The sequence below is a fragment of the Pantherophis guttatus genome, chromosome 2 (assembly GCF_059756535.1).
Source record: "Pantherophis guttatus breed Tessera chromosome 2, ASM5975653v1, whole genome shotgun sequence".
Lineage (NCBI taxonomy): Eukaryota > Metazoa > Chordata > Lepidosauria > Squamata > Colubridae > Pantherophis > Pantherophis guttatus.
The window spans coordinates 90,151,768-90,169,389 of NC_142064.1; the positions used below are offsets into that span (position 1 = coordinate 90,151,768).

At 37.5% G+C, this 17,622-nt stretch overlaps 2 long non-coding RNA genes across 2 annotated transcripts in view; both read right to left on the reverse strand.

Annotated features, from left to right (window-relative positions):
• Positions 1-9,583, reverse strand: part of LOC117661612 (uncharacterized) — a 30,768-nt gene extending 21,185 nt beyond the window's left edge. The window contains exons 1-2 of the long non-coding RNA XR_009622303.2: positions 9,439-9,583; positions 5,661-5,833 (exon numbers count right to left, since the gene is read on the reverse strand). This is a non-coding gene — a long non-coding RNA (uncharacterized LOC117661612). The remainder of the gene's footprint in view (positions 1-5,660; positions 5,834-9,438) is intronic.
• Positions 1-17,622, reverse strand: part of LOC117661611 (uncharacterized) — a 67,836-nt gene that overhangs the window by 28,135 nt on the left and 22,079 nt on the right. The gene's annotated exons all lie outside the window — the stretch shown is intronic.

The following is a 17,622-nucleotide window of genomic DNA, read 5'->3' on the forward strand; positions in this document are numbered from 1 at the left end:
AGGTTGATGCCAGTAATCCAAAAGGTGATTCATGATGATCAAGCGGGATTTATCGAGGGTAGATACATGAAGGACAATGTAAGGCAAGTAATAGATTTATTGGAATATCTTGAGAAGAATAAACAGATCCCTGCAGTGCTGGTCTTCTTGGATGCAGCGAAGGCCTTTGATAGAGTGGACTAGAATTTTCTACTAAAGACTTTTAAAAAGATGGACTTTGGGGATCAATTTATACAGGCGATCTCAGCAATTTACCAAGAGCAAAAGGCACAGATTATTATTAATGGAAGTTTGACAACAGAGTTTAAAATCGAAAAAGGAACTAGACAGGGATGTCCGCTGTCCCCACTTCTATTTATTTTAACACTAGAAGTCTTGTTAAATACAATACGGGATTCTAATGTCTTGAAAGGTATAATGATAAGGCAAGAGGATTACAGAATAAAGGCATTTGCAGATGATCTGGTCGTTACCCTAACACAGCCAATGGAATCAATAATCCAGATGAAGGACATTATACAAGACTATGGTAAAGTTTCAGGATTTAGACTGAATCAAAAAAAAAAACTAAGATGATTGTTAAAAATATGACACAAGATCGTAAACACGAGCTTGAAAGGAGGGCAGGTTTTGAGATTGTACCAAAGGTAAAATATCTAGGAGTTCAGGTTGCAGAATCAAACATGAAATTGTTCCAAAATAATTATGAGGTGTTGTGGCGAGAGGTGCAGAAAGATATGGAGAGTTGGAAAAAACTGCAGCTGTCTCTACTTGGAAGAATAGCAGCAGTTAAGATGAACATTTTGCCAAGATTTCTTTTTCTGTTTCAAATGATTCCGGTGCTTAAAAGTGATAAACAACTGAAAGTCTGGCAAACTGGAGTGAATAAGTTTGTCTGGAACGAGAAAAAACCGAGAGTGAAATTGAAAATTATGCAGGATGTTCCAGAAAGGGGAGGTCTTAAACTTCCAAACTTACAGTTATATTATGAAGCAGCAGCTTTGACCTTAGCAAGTGATTGGTTTGGAAGGAAAAAGACTGGAATACTGAATATTGAAAGTTTTGATCTTGAATTTGGATGGCATGCTTACTTATTTTATGACAACAAAGTGGATAAAGTATTTAAAAGCCATATACTCAGAGATTCTTTGATGAGAGTTTGGAAGAAGCACCGATTCAAATGGGATTATAAAATACCGCTATGGCTGGATCTTGGTCATATTATGTGGAATACAAATATAATGTCACTTGGGGGGGGGGGTTATACAAAGAGGTTCTTTTTACAGATGCGGGCAGATGGCAGTTGAAGACATTACAGACACTGTTGGATGAAGGGATTAACTTAACTTGGTTACAATATAATCAATTACAATTGAGATGGAAAGAGGACCAAAAAACTGGTATTATGTTGCATGAGGAGGAATTGGTAAGACACATAAAAGAGAAAGGTCCAATGCATATTAAAAGGCTTTATAATGTTTTGTTAGAAAGGGATTCAGAAACTGAATTAGTTAAAGATTGTATGATTAAGTGGGCACAAAATTTTGAAGAACCAGTGATGCTGGAAACATGGGGAAAAAATTGGGTTCAGAACGTTAAATTTACACAGTCGCAGAATTTGAGGGAAAATTTCTATAAAATATTTTATAGATGGCATTTAGACCCCAAAAAATTGTCGTGTATGTACCCTAATGTTCAGCCAAAATGTTGGAGATGTGATTGTTTAGATGCTACATATTATCATGTTTGGTGGACTTGTAGGAAAGTTAAGGCTTTTTGGATAAAAATTTGGTGGGTCATGCAGAATGTTTTGAAGAAAAAAATTCAATTTTCTCCACAACTGTTTTTATTGGGTATAGTTAAGGGTTTTACACTGGGTGAAACAAAATTGATATTGTATATGATAACAGCAGCAAGATTGTTGATAGGTAAATACTGGAAGAATGAAGCTTTGCCCACTATCGAGGAATGGACTTTGAAGATGGCCAGTTTTGCAGAGATGGCGAAGATTTCAGCATATCTAAAAGACTGTTCACAAGAGACTTATGAATGGGAATGGAAAAAGTGGATAGATTATGTTCAGAACAAATACCAAACTAGGAAGTATCAAATAGCTTTCATTTGAAAATGATATATTAAGATAGAAATATGTTAATGTAATGAAGATAAAAAAGAAAATTATAAGGGGGAGGGAGGGGTTCAAGTTTTATATAAGTTTTATATAAAGGGGGGTTTTTTCTTACTTGATATGAGTACACTGTGTGGAAGTCTGGGGGGAGGGGAGGTTTAGGGAGGGTTAGGGAGGTTGGGAAGGTTAGGGTGGGTTGAGGGGGGGGGAAAGGGGTGAAAATGTAATTGTAAAACTTTTGCAATAAAAAAAAAATAGTCCAGATGGGAGGTACCGAGGGCGTGAGTGACTGTGCGTAGGGAATCCCAGTCCAGAAAGGGACGCAACTGGTAAATCAGGCGAACCTGATAAAAAGCCCCCCCTGGCCACAGCTGTCAGATGGTCTTCTAAAGACAGCTGTGAGTCCAGAAGGACACCCAAGTTGCGAGCCCTTTCTGAGGGGGTCAAGATCTCACCCACAATAGTCAGTGATGGAGTCAACTGACTATGATGGGACGCCGGAAACCACAGCCACTCGGTCTTGGAGGGGTTGAGTCTGAGCTTGTTCCTCCCCATCCAGATCTGTATGGCTTCCAGGCACCGGGTCATCACTTCAAGGGCATCATTGGGGTGGCCCGGGGTGGAAATGTACACTGAGTATCATCAGCGTACTGATGGAAATCCACCCCGAAGCCACGGATGATCTCGCCCAGCGGCTTCACACTTCTCAGAGGCCTTCCAGAAATATTTAGTATTTGTTTCATAAAGATCAACAAAGATGTCAGCCTCACCTTCATTAAGAGTGTGCCTTTATTAAAGCCTGCAAGTTGAAAAACATTTCCCTCAGCAATCATTGGGTCTCATCATGGATTTCTTTCCCCATCCTCGTGGAAACTCAGTTTTTGAGGATTATGCTAGACAAATTGGTGTACTAAAAATTTCTGGAAACAAATCAAATTCACATAAGGTATCTTCAGATTCTGTTAAGAAAGCTCTTGAACTGCAAGGAGATCAAATCAGTCAACTCTGTTCAAAAGGTCATTGATGTTGGGAAATATTGAAAGCAAAAGGAGGCAGGGACGGCAAAGGATGAGATGGTTAGATAGTGGTATCAATGTGGTGGGGATGGGTTTATGGTTGAGGATTGGAGGGCTTAGCATGCTGTGATCCATAAAATCACAGAGAGTTGGGCACAACAGAACAACGTACTCATGTACAGTTGGGGCCCTGCTGTATAAGTAGGAAGGTCTGACTGAAGTAGCTGAAATGAGTTGCATAGGATCTCTTACAAAGTTAAAATTAAAGCAATAACAATGTTGTAAATGCACAATAAGATTGCTCTGCACTTTAATATGCCAAACAAAACATATATGATTATTAAAAGGCAAAAAAACAGCCTGGATAAAGCACTAGAAATATAATACACGTGCCAAAGATATCTACTGGAGTAGATTTGTGAGGTCAGCCAAAACAGATTCTGACACATGACCAAAATTAGTAGTGAGCAGATTCAACTTTCTCCAGCCAAAGATGCGTATAATAAAAATATTTATTTGTGAAAGATATATCTGAAAGTAACTTATTTCATGTTACAAAAATGTTTTCGGATAGCTGGGTTAAAAGAAAAAAGAAATTGATGCTGAGGAACTTGGGGAACAATTTTAAAGTCTGCATCATGGAAAATTTATATTTAAAAGGTGGCCTTCAAGGAAATTGGAATTTGGGGAAGCAATTATGTTCAGACACCAATTCACAAAATTCTGCACATTATAGAATGTGGCGGACAATTAATTATAAATGGGGAGGGAGGTGCCTCACTAAAATAGGTAATTCCCTGAATGTTTGAAAATGCATTCTTTCTGGTATGTCATTGAAAATGTTGAGATTCAAAGGGACAGAGAAAGAAAGAGCAGGATGGGTATGAAAAATCCTGCAGGCAAATGGTTTGTTCATGCTTTCAAGCCTTCTCCAAATTAGTTGCTTTTTACAAAATTCAGATGACATATTTTGTAAAGAGCAGTTATCAGTCATAGGCATTTAGGCTTTCTTCTGTCCTTAGGCCCTTAAGGAACATGGTCTATCGGCTTGATTAAACAGACTGAAAATTTATATGCTAAATAAAGGCTGCTATAATCAGACTATGATTAGACATTTATGTGGCCCTATGGGCTGTGAAATATAACCATCATATAAAGAGATAAATGTGGCTTCCACTCGAATTTGGCTGGAAAATGAATGAGCTCTTGTGTTGCTGGCATCTAGTTGAAATGCAGCATCCAAACCTCCAGACTAGGTCCAGATATCCCAAGGAAATTTGGATGCCTGTCTAGAGAATTCTTCATTCCTTGGTCCTATTTCTCTCTTTAAAGAGACCATTATTTCTTTGCTAGTGAAGGGAGAAAATTTGCCTGCAAAATTGTGTGATGATGGCTGAAGGAGGACACACAGCTGCAACCGAATTTCCAAAGCCTTGGGGTAGCGTTTACAAATTAGCTACCCTTGTCTATCCAGTTATTAATTTGCCATGTTTTCCCCTTGAGGTTTTGGACAGGGCTGACTTGTTTTGTGGTTAATTTTCTCTGTGATTGCTTGTCTTTTAAGATTAGGGCTACACTTTTTAAAAGTTACTAGAACTTCTCAGGTTTGTGGCCTGTTAGGGGAAGGCTAATACAACTTCTTCCATGATTCCCCATCACCCAGCAACTTCCAGAAAGCTTGTTCCACACAGTCAAAATGCCAAAATGAGAAAATCTCAACCAAATATAGAAGGTCTGGACAGTGCATGGTCACTTCCCACTCCATATATATATATATGGAGGGGGAGGTGATCGTGTGTGTGTGTGTGTGTGTGTGTGTGTGTGTGTGTGTGTCTGCAGCTGCCAGAGTTGCACAGTGTGAATAAGAATGTCATTGCTTTTATTTTTGACTGGATTCAAAAGAAGCCTTACCACAAGAACATTTTTTTAAAATGATTTTTCAAAAAGCAAAAGAGAAAATTTTGGAATGCTGCTTAGTCATCCGGCAAATGACCACCCTTAGACTTCCGGGGATTTCCACTTTCCATTCTCTTTTAGACTCATTCCTGTTTTTCTATTATTGTCATTTTGCAGACATAGGTTCTAACTATCCTACAATAGAATGGAATGGCGCTGCAATAGCAAGACGATTGATTGATTGATTGATTGATTGATTGATTTTCTTTGATGCATTATTACTGTCATAGGCTGTATAGAATAGACTACAATGTTACTTCAGTAGCAAGATTGATTGATCGATTCCCTTTGACTCATCACTACTGTCACATCAGAAAGAACAATCTGTGGAGACCAGATTAGCAATTGGCAGTTTCTCCCAGGCCCTGCATCCCTAAATTGTTTATTCGGTTAAGAATAATCAATCAAGTTACCAAGATTAGAATATGTAACCAAGTGGTCCACATTTCATAAGAGCCCAAAGTGAAGCATAAAGATTGAACAATAACTTAATAATTAATTTGCTCCTTTCTTAATGAGGAATAAAACTCTGAAGACTAAAATGGCAACTGTTTGCTTACATTACTGCTGACAAATGGTAGCATTTTCCCTAATTGGAGGATATACCACAATATGAGTATCAGGGCCAGATGAAAGATTTCAGCACTTCTGATAGGTCACAGATCAGCATGTAATCCTCAACTTCTCTTTTGTGGCACTCAGACATTTCCTGATTAGGACTGTGGCATACTTCCTGTTTGAAGTGGAAACCAACAAAAAATGTAGTGTTTTCTACAGTAGGATCATCACATTTAAAAATCAATATACACTTGACTCCAATCCTGTTGGCCATTAGAAAAGCTCTAACAATCTGGTTCATTTCTGGGCAATGGGATAAAGTTGATTGGAGTTCTCACTTGGAGGAGTGTAATATAAATTTGGATTTATTCATTGTTTTTTAATTATATTGGGTTTCTTTGCTTTTTGTTGTTTGTGCATCACCCAGAGTTAAAATTATTAGTTTGAAAAACCATATAAACTTAAGACAGTAAACAACAAAGAACACCATCTAAATCCCCTCTGAAAAATTCAGAATTTCACAGAGGTACAGCCCTCAAACTTAAAAAAATTCCTGATATAGTTCTTAATGACCAAAAGACTGGGTTTTTTTTCTTCTATTGGCCCACTTTCATTAGATCTGAGATTTCTAATAAATGATATTTTTAAAAAATTATTAATGGATAGAACTTTATTATTTATTTATTTATTTATTTATTGGTTCGATTTATATGCCACCCTTCTCCGGAGCCTCAGGATGGCTTACAATGTGTTAAGCAATAGCCTTCATATTTTTTGTATATACCTGCTTAGTAGGGCTTTCGCCCCCCCCCCAAGCGGTGTTCTTTTTTATACAAAGTCAGCTTATTGCCCCCACAATCCGGGTCCTCATTTTACCTACCTCGAAAGGATGGAAGGCTGAGTCAACCTTGAGCCTGGTGAGATTTGAATTTGCAGTAATTGCAGGCAGCTGGTGCTACTTAACAGCACTTTAGTCTGCTGCACCACCAAGGCTCTTATGGCTAAAATCCAACAAAACAGACACCCAAAAACATACAGAGAAATTAAAAAACAAAACAAAACCCAAGTAACAGCTGGAACTTGGTCTTTAGGAAGCATCTAAATTTTAGCTTTCATCATGCCACACATATGGAGATGCAGAGATATTAATTTCCCAGGTAGTGAGGAAAAATATGCTTTTGGCTGCTTAACTGGGTATAACTTTGTAGGTCATATCTTTCACCTTTCTGGATTTTTCTAAACTCAATAGCAAATGTGCTGCCCATCAGAAGAACAAGAACATCACAAAGGTTGATCGATGTGCTAAATCTATAGCACAGAGACACCCAAGAATGCCGGTGATGTTCAGTTTATAGTCAAGGTTTTCTTGATGAAGTTGGCCTCAGAATATCTAAGCTGCCTAACGAATGTTGGCATTTGGCTTAACTTGCTTGCTAGTGTGCCAGAACTAAGTCTGTCATTACTGTTTCTGTAAGGCTACATAAATGTAAACTAAAATGTGTTTATCTGAAATTGCATTGCCCCGTGACAAAATGAAAGTTACATTTGTTTTAGTTGTATTTTTCCCCAACTGCCGAATTAAATGAAAAACGGAGCAGAAATTCTGAGTCATCAGGAAAAGCCAACTAGCAGAGCCAAAATTCCACTGCTGGATCCCTTCTTGAAAAGACTCTTCAGCAATAGCAACAATTGCTAATTGGAAAATCTAGCAGAAAAAAAGTGTTCCCAACTCAAAGAAGAGAAATCGCTTTCTGACAAATTCCACTCTAAACCTGGAACAAGAAAATACTTATCCTTTTCACAAAAGCCATAGTATTTCTCTCCATAACACAGTTTAGAAATAACCCACTTCTTCATGACAATTCATCACTATCCCTTTTTTTTAGCTTTCTGGAAGGTTGTGAAGACTTGTCCTTACCCCAAGCATTGGGTGAGGATGGGGGTGAACTGTAATGATGTTTGGGCTGGCTACTCGGAGAAGGAGATTTTTTAAACTCTATTTTATGGAATGTTATGAGCCTCCTAGAATCATTATGTGAAGTAGATGGCTATATAATGTAAATAAATAAATAAATAATTCCAGGCCTTCCCACTTTAATTCATGTATGAAATAATTTTGTATGACATGGCTTTATGTTCATTTCAAGCAATTGCTTCTAAATTAGAACTCAGGCAGTTTAGTGCACCATACATTAGAGGTAATCCTCAATTTACGATCACAATGGAGCCCAAAACATCTGTTGTTAAATGAGACATTTGTTAAGTGAGTTTTGCCCCATTTTATGACCTTTCTTGCCGCAGTTGTTAAGTGAATCACTGCAGGTGATAAGTTAGTGACCCAGTTGTTAAATGAATTTGACTTTCCCACTGGCTTTGCTTGTCAGAAGGTCACAAAAGGTGATCACATGATCTTGGGACACAGCAATGGTCATAAGTATGAACCAGTTACCAAGCATCTGAATTTTGATCACATGATCATGGGGATGGTGCAAAAGTCATAACTGTGAAAAATGGTCCCAAGGCATGACTAGAACTCACTGTGTCCTTCCAATTCCAATTCTAAAATTCTCTTAATTTCTCGTTAACACCCATTCTTTCATCCAAACTAAGCTGGCTACAAAACACAATTTCAAATCAGGCAGTCCCACTCTTCCTTGTTCCTTTGCACCTCAAAGTATTTTGTATTTAGAAATTCAGAGCTGAAGAAGCTTCTTGGATGAGAAGCAAAACGTCTTCAAAGAAAAACCAGAAAGTCCAGTTGCCTCTTGAAAAAGCACATTTGGGATATTTTATATTTAATTTTTGGTTTTTTCCCTTGATCTACAGTTGGATATAGCTTTCTGTCGTTGTTTTAACAGTACTTTAGTTGTCATAATAGGCATTGCCTGAAACAAATGCATCATTCTAGGCAAAATACTCATTTTTATCATAGAAATTCTCCACAAAAATGACAATGGTAATGACTCCAATCCTAACATGTCCTTACTTGTTTCATTCCAGCTCTTAACATAATTATTCTGATATAATTGAGTATCATAGTGAAATAGAGTAGAGCCTTGGTGGCGCAGCAGACAAAGTGCTGTTAAGTAGCACCAGCTGCCTGCAATTACTGCAAGTTCAAATCTCACCAGGCTCAAGGTTGACTCAGCCTTCCATTCTTTCAAGGTAGGTAAAATGAGGACCCGGATTGTGGGGGCAATAAGCTGACTTTGTATAAAAAAGAACACCGCTTGGGGGGGGGGCGAAAGCCCTACTAAGCAGGTATATACAAAAGTATGAAGGCTATTGCTTAACGCATTGTAAGCCGCCCTGAGTCTCCGGAGAAGGGTGGCATATAAATCAAACCAATAAATAAATAAATAAATACTCAAGTAGTCCACTTTTTTCTCAATCCTAAAACCAGCTTTTTTACTTCTATTGTTTTTCACATTGAGGAGTCTTTCCAAATAGAAATTATTAGACTTTTTGAATTATGTGCCCATCTTTGCCTCAATTGAGTCTGGCAAATCACTCTATTGTACTCAAAGGAAATTTGAGATTTGATTGCTTTTGCATTCCTAGTCTAAGCAGGCTTCAGAGTGTAGCTTTGTCATTGTAAATCATCACTCACCATCATTATCTGTTTATTTAAATACAACTTTTCCAAGTCTAAAGCAGTAAATACAACTTAAACATACTATGAATAATTGCCAAAAATCATCATGTCAATAAATAAATGCAAAACAAAAATAGCAATCTATCTGTAAAGTTTTATGTGGGAAAACATATATACATACATACTGTTCATGCTGTTCCCTTTTAGAGTAACCATCTTCATGTAGACCATAAGAAATAATAAGCTAAAGAAATTAAAGGGATGGGATAAGAAAAGGAAAAGTAGTTGATTTAAATCAAGTTTATACCAACACCATTCACCATTCCATACCTTGTATTCTTCCAATCCATTCTTGCTCCCACCATCACAATAAACTAATTCACATATTACTCTTCACCAAACTATTACTTTTTTTTGAGGATCTCACAAATGGCATTCAACCAGTAATGGGTAGAAGGAATCAATCTGAGGAACTGGAGGAAGAGCCTATACCGATACAATGGCAATTTGAAGAAATTTGTTTAATGCCCATGTACATTAAAAAATATATAAACAATAATTGAAATCACTCTCGCTCCTGCCTCTTTTAACCTTAGCCAATCCTTGTTTTCCTTGACTACATTTTTCACAATTAATTGGTAGAAAATTGGTAGAGTTGCTTTGGTAGTCAATTATACAGCTGTGTAAACTCTGTGGTAGATTAAAAGGGACCAAATATCATCACCGCCAAGGATATATGTAATTGTAATGCCAGAATTTTCAGGTGATAAGGAGCCATCTGCATGCAGGTTTGATGACAAAAATCAGGTGACAGAAACATTGAAGGCTCGCTATAGCTAACATTCATTTCATTTCTCTGAAAAATCACTCATATTTTTGAGAGCCAGTTTAGCCTACAGCAGAGGTGGGCAACTGTGGCCCTTTTACTTCAAGTCCACAAGTTGTAAAAGGGCCACAGTTGCCCACCCCTGGCCTACAGCATGCTATTAAGTGGGAAACTGTGAGTTCAAGTCCTGCCTTAGGCACAAAAGCCAGGTGGGTAACTTTAGGCCTCTTTCAGCCCAACTCACCTGTGAGGAAAATAGGAGGAGGAAGGTACATTGGATATGTTTGCCATCTTGGACTATTTTTAAAATAATAACGGTAGAACATAAAGTATTTGCTTATATTAACAGGATCGAACACAACCAAATCCATCCATAACGACTTTGATTTTTTTTTCCCCAGCTTGTGCATCCTAAGGGTGTGGATAAGCTATTTTTCCTGAATATTAGAATTTTGCAAGCTTAGGATTTTTATCTGTATCAGAAATTCTGAAGGAGTTTCTAGGGTATTATTGTTTCTGCTATAATTAAAAAGACAATAGTTAATGTGTTCTTAGGGTGTATACAGTTTCCCCTTGCCCCTTTGCTTCAATATCTACATGAACTCATAGAGGAAAACATATCCAGATGTCAACAGCATGTTGATGATACACAGTACTACTTCAGCAAATATTTGGGAGCCATTTGGATGAAGGCAGGCAAGGTGAAATAGGGTTAGTTAACTAGCTGGCCTGGGTTAAAATCAGTTTGTAGTTGGAATTCAGTCCTTCCAAAATACCAAATCTGTTATTGAGGGAATGGAATGGAATGGAATGGAATGGAATGGAATAGAATAGAATAGAATAGAATAGAATAGAATAGAATAGAATAGAATAGAATAGAATAGAATAGAATAGAATAGAATAGAAGGGACCTTGGAGGTCTTCTAGTCCAACCCCCTGCTTAAACAGGAAACCCTATACCATTTCAGACAAATGATTATCCAACATCAACCTGGTGGAGTTGCTGCTGCATTCTGTGAAAAAATGACTATAGAAACGGTGCTGTATCAGCTATATCTAAAAAGAACAGATGTTACCTCAGATACTCAGGTCCATATTACAGGCATAGATACATACAGCTGTTTAAAAAAGCTACTTGGGATACTGAATTTAATTTATGTTGTGTGCAGGAATTTAAACCATTGTTTTCCTGCCTCCCTTTGACTGTATCCAGCATTGGTATTACTCACTTTCTAGCACCTTCATATCCAGCACTGGGAGCCTTCATCCCTCACCTAAATATTTGGTTCTACTCTTGAATTAGTCTTACTATTAGAGAATGTTTTTTCCCCCTAATACTCAGTCAGGCTCTGTCTTACTGTCATGTTAGTTATACTTAAGCAAGCATATTTTAAGGTAACCTTAAGTAGCATTCAAGTGAATGTTTTCAGGTGTTTTACTTCTCCGTAGGGCATTGAATTTAAAAATGGTTTAAATGGGCCAGTTGCTAGAGAGGTCAGGTGTTCTGATCAGTGGTGAAATCCAAATTTTTTTACTACCGGTTCTGTGGGCGTGGCTTGGTGGGCGTGGCAGGGGACGGATACTGCAAAATCACCATTCCCACCCCACTCCTGGGCGAAGGATACTGCAAAATCACCATTCCCTCCCCACTCCAGGGGAAGGATATTGCAAAATCCCCATTCTGTCCCCACTCCAGGGGAAGGATACTGCAAAATCCCCATTCCCACCCCACTCCAGGGGAAGGATACTGCAAAATCTCCATTCCCACCCCACTCTGGGGCCAGCCAGAGTGGTATTTACCGGTTCTCCGAACTTTTCAAAATTTCCGCTACCGGTTCTCCAGAACCTGTCAGAACCTGCTGGATTTCACCCCTGGTTCTGATGCTTCTAAGAAGCAATCTCATCACATTTATGTTACGGCATTATTTATCTATTTGGATAGCCAGTTTGATGCAGTGGTTAAGGTATCAGACTAGGAACTAGGAGAGAATGAATTCTAGTTCCATCTGAGGCATGAAGCCAGCTGGGTAACCTTGGACCAGTTTATTTATTTATGTAAGAAAAATTTTGGGCCAAATTTATATATATTTTAATTGTTCTTAATATTTGTAGTTCATGTTCTTAATTCTGGCTGTGCACCGCCCTGAGTCCTTAGGGAGAAGGGAAGTATATAAATTGAAAAATAAAATAAATAAAATAAAATAAATATATGGCCATCCATGTCACTGTGTGTGAGAGAGAGGGGGGAGGGAGAGAGGGAGATGGGGGGAGAGAGACAGAGACAGAGAGGTGATCATTCTGGATCAGAAACTGATGCTGTTGCTTTACTCTTTAAAAATAATTTAGCTTTCATTATAATTTATAATACTTCATGACTTATTACCTCAACACCTTTGATTTTGGAGTGGGGGGTGCACCATAAAGACCCTTAAATATGAATTTACAAAATATCAATTAATTATCCTTCAACCCAAACATAAATCTAAGAATGGGAGGGGGGAAATGAAATATTACAGAAACCTTATATGCTGTATAAATCCAAAATAATGCCTTCCACATTCTAACTATCCTCAGGTTATTTTAAAAAGAAGCAATATCTCCAGGTAAGCAATCCTGATTCCTTCCCTTCTAGCTCTCAGTATCAATGCCTTCACTGTATATGCCTGTTGCCACAACAAATAGAGATATGCTTACATGCGAAGAAAGGGGGCTGCAGTACTTACAAAATTTCCATGAGTTTTGTAAGATCTGGGAAAGTCCAGAATTGCAAAACTTGTGTTAAGTTAGAGAAAGTTACCTCACTGACTTAATGCTAGGCATTGAGGATTTTTCCTTGGGGGGAAAACTTTTTTTTTTCCGCCAGTCCTGATCTAGCATTAAAAACACTTTTTATCCTGCTAGTAAGAAATGACCAGGCTCTCCCTGGTCATTTCTTTAACTGTAAGCATTATCTAGCTTTACAAATGAGTTCAAAAATAGTCCCATGCTGTTTACACCATCAGCCTAGTCACTTTCTATGCTAGTAACCACCGCCTTTAAAAATGTCTACTAGGTGTTGCTTGTGTTAGAGAGAGGGTGTGTTATTGCTATGTGTTACTCCTGCCACTAATAAATGATCAATGACGAAAGAGTTCAGCCTCATTTCTAGGAATTATCTAGACAGAAAACAGGAATGAAAAAATAAAGGGAGAAGTTAGACCTCAAATACGTATCTACTATTCGAACAGCATTTTTTTCTTTTTATTTTGTTTTGTTTTTCTTTTGGAGAAGCAACAATGAATATTACAACTATATATTAGAGAGCTTAGTATGATGTATTGAGCTCAAAATAAAGACTTATGTTACAAAATCACTGAACACATGTTGCCATTTATCAATACCACGCTTAGGTTTAATTGCACAATTCAAGCAACAATGTTCATTGACATCTCTGAAATTATATTTATAATTGAGAGTTCTTGAATGAATGGCTTGCATATTAATGAGAATAGGCAATGGCACTGGAAAATTATCGGGAGGTGTGCAAAAAGTACCAAAGGTCTTGGGAAGTAATATAATATTGGGGGGGGGGGAATGGGAGAATGATAACCCGGGGACATTATTTACAACCCATACAGTATTTTACAAATAAGACAGATGCCAGACAACCATCATTACATTTTAATCCTGCTCTCCTTGAAACAAAATTTGAGATTTTCAAATATATCCCGCATTTAATTGCCGAGGATGCAAGAATATCTTAACAGGACAGGTCTCATAGATCATCTCACAGATCCTATTAATAGCAAAACTAAAATGCATCATTTGATATAATTCAATTAATATATATTCTTTTAATTGTTTTTAATGTTTGTATTGTATGTTTTTATCTGGCTGTACACCGCCCTGAGTCCCTCGGGAGAAGGTGTGGTATATAAATTTGAAATAAAATAAAATAAATAAAATAAAAAAGGACAGAATCCTTTAAGAACCTCTTCAAATTGAACTTTTGATATTTGCAGAATATAGAAACTAGGATTTTGAAGCTATGAACATGTAGGCTTTCCTATATTAAAATAAGCTATTGTCCCTTCTACCTCAGTACTATCTATACAGACTAGCATAGAGCATAGAATAATAGAGTAGGAAGGGATCTCCAAGGTCTTCTAGTCCAACACTCTGTTTGAGCAGGAGACCTTATACCATTTCATACAAATAGTTGTCCAGTCTCTTTTTTGAAAGCCTCCAGTGATGGAGCACCCACAACATCTGAAGGCAAACTATTCCATTAGTTGATTGCTCTCACTGTTAGGAAATTTCTCCTTAGTTCTAGGTAGCTTCTCTCCTTGATTACTTTCAACCATTGTTTCTTATCTAGCACTTTGGTGTTTTGGAAAACAGTTTGACACCCCCCCCTCGTCTTTGTAGGAGCCCCTCAAATATTGGAACACTGCTATCATGTCACCCCTTCTTAAACTTCATGTCAAACGCTTCTGAAATTTATAAAGCAGCAGTATAAAAGTTTCAGAAAAGGGTCTTTTTCTCCAGTATTTAGAATTTCCCAGGTCTGAAGTCTTAAACCAGAGGAAAACTTCAGCTTTTCTATTGAACTATAACCTGCTACAGCCTACAAAGTAAATATAGCATTGATTGCATTGATAGCATCCAAAATTAGTATTCAAGGCTATCATAACTGAAGAGCAAGTTACTTTAGAGGGAAAAAAAGGTTCATTCAAAGATTGATTGGGTGACACTAATCCTTGGCCTTAAACTGCCTTCTAAATTATTGGCTGAAATCCTAACTTCACTTGAACAGGCAGAGTTTTCCTGCTGCCAGAATGAAAGAAAACTCCATTACTCTAAATCAAGAGCAGGATAGATGACAAACAATATGGTGCTTGCCCCAGGGGAACAAAACAGAGACATGACACAGAGATACCTGACACCAGTTTAAAGTAATGACTAACGGGCATGGCTCAAGTCCCATATATTGTAACAGTGCCAGAACTTTCTGTCCTTTCCTAGTCCAGTGAGACTTCTATATTTTGTCATATTATTAAAGAATTGATGGGTCACATCCACATTAAATACGATGCAGCCATTACAAATTTGAATGTTTGTTTATTTATTAGTGTTATGTATGGGTCATTCGTCACTTCAGTTTGACCACAGCTTTCTTACTTCTTTTAGCAGCAATTGCTGATATGTACAGTATATTTATATTCCAAATACAATCATATATAAGAAATTGCAAATACAGATGTTTTCCATTTTTTATTAGTTAAGTATAACAAACAAAAGAATAACATATAGGAGATAATAAAATATAGAATACAGTCTCTCCAAAATATTCTTCCATAATATAGTATAGCACTATTATTTATATATCATCATATATTATCATAAGACTATGAGCAATATCAGGGTTTTTTTGTATTGTTAATATACACTGCTCAAAAAAATAAAGGGAACACAAGCAGAAGACATCCAAGATCTGAATGAATGAAATAGCTTTATTAAATACTTCGTTCATTACAGACAGTAGTTTTGTGTTCCCTTTAGTTGTTTGAGCAGTATATAAACTACTGTATATAAAGAACAAACTATTTAATAAGGCTATTTCATTCATTCAGATCTCGGATGTCTTCTGCTTGTGTTCCCTTTATTTCCTTGAGCAGTATATTTCATGGGCATCTACATATACAATTACAATTTGTAATTAATAGAATAGAATAGAATAGAATAGAATAGAATAGAATAGAATAGAATAGAATAGAATAGAATAGAATAGAATAGAATAGAATTCTTTATTGGCCAAGTGTGATTGGACACACAAGGAATTTGTCTTGGTGCATACGCTCTCAGTGTACATAAAAGAAAATATACATTCGTCAAGAATCGTAAGGTACAACACTTAATGATTGTCATAGGGTGCAAATAAGCAATCAAATCATATTAGGAAACAGTCAATATAAATCATAAGGATGCAAGCCACAAAGTTACAGTCATACAGTCATTAGTGGAAGGAGAGGGGTGATAGGAACGATGAGAAGATTAATAGTAGTGCAGACTTAGTAAATAGTTTGACAGTGTTGAGAGAATTATTTGTTTAGCAGAGTGATGGCGTTCGGGAAAAAACTGTTCTTGTGTCTAGTTGTTCTCATGTGCAGTGCTCTATAATGTTGTTTTGAGGGTAGGAGTTGAAATAGTTTATGTCCAGGATGTGAGGAGTCTGTAAATATTTTCACAGCCCTCTTTTTGACTTGTGCAGTATACAGGTCCTCAATGGAAGGCAGGTTAGTAGCAATTGTTTTTTCTGTAGTTCTAATTATCCTCTGAAGTCTGTGTCTGTCTTGTTGAGTTGCAGAACCAAACCAGACAGTTATAGAGGTGCAGATGACAGACTCAATAATTCCCCTGTAGAACTGTATCAGCAGCTCCATGGGCAGTTTGAGCTTTCTGAGTTGGCGCAAAAAGAACATTCTTTGTTGTACTTTTTTGATGACGTTTTTGATGTTAGGTGTCCATTTTAGATCTTGTGATATGGTAGAACCTAGAAATTTGAAGGTCTCTACTGTTGATACTGTGTTGTCTTGTATTGTAAGAGGTGGAAGTAGGAAGGGTTTCTCCTAAAGTCTACCACCATTTTTATGGTTTTGAGTGTGTTCAGTTCTAGATTGTTCCGGTTGCACCACGAGGGTAGTTGTTCAACCTCCCATCTGTATGTGGATTCATCATTGTCTCGAATGAGACCAATCACTGTTGTGTCATCTATGAACTTTAGTAGTTTAACAGATGGATCGTTTGAGATGCAGTCATTGGTATAGAGAGAGAAGTGAGGAAAGCACACAGCCTTGTGGGGCCCCTGTGCTAATTGTACAGGTATCTAATGTGATTCTGCTTAGCTTCACCTGCTGCTTCCTGTTTGTTAGGAAGCTTATGATCCACTTACAAGTGTGTTCAGGTGCCTATAGCTGCTTTAGCTTAGTTAGAAGAGTGTCTGGAATGATGTAATTGAATACTGAACTAAAGTGTACAAAGAGGACCCTTGCGTAGGTATGTTGTAGGATATAGTGCAGAGCCATATTAACAGCATCATCTGTTGATCTATTTGCTCGGTATGCAAATTGCACAGGGTCTAACAGCGGATCCATGACGGTTTTCAAGTGGGACAGCACTAACCTGTCAAAGGTTTTAATGACTACAGATGTTAGAACAACTGGTCTGTAGTCATTCAGTTCCTTGATGGTGGGCTTCTTCGGCACTGGGATGATAGTAGAGCATTTGAAGCAAGAAGGAACATAGCACATCTCTAACAATTTATTGAGGTTAGGGTTAGGGTTAGGGTTTTAAGCAAGAAGGCATTATCTTGTCTGGGCCTGGAGCTTTTCCTGGCTTTTGTCTGTGATACAGGTCTTGCACTTCCTTTTCTGTGATCACTAGAGGTTGTAGTGGTTGTAGACCCAATGGTATGGGGTCAGTTGTAGGAGGTTTGGCTGTTTTTGGTGTGTCTGAGATGGGGGTTGTGGAGACAGATGGCTGTAGTTTCCTTTCAAACCTGCAG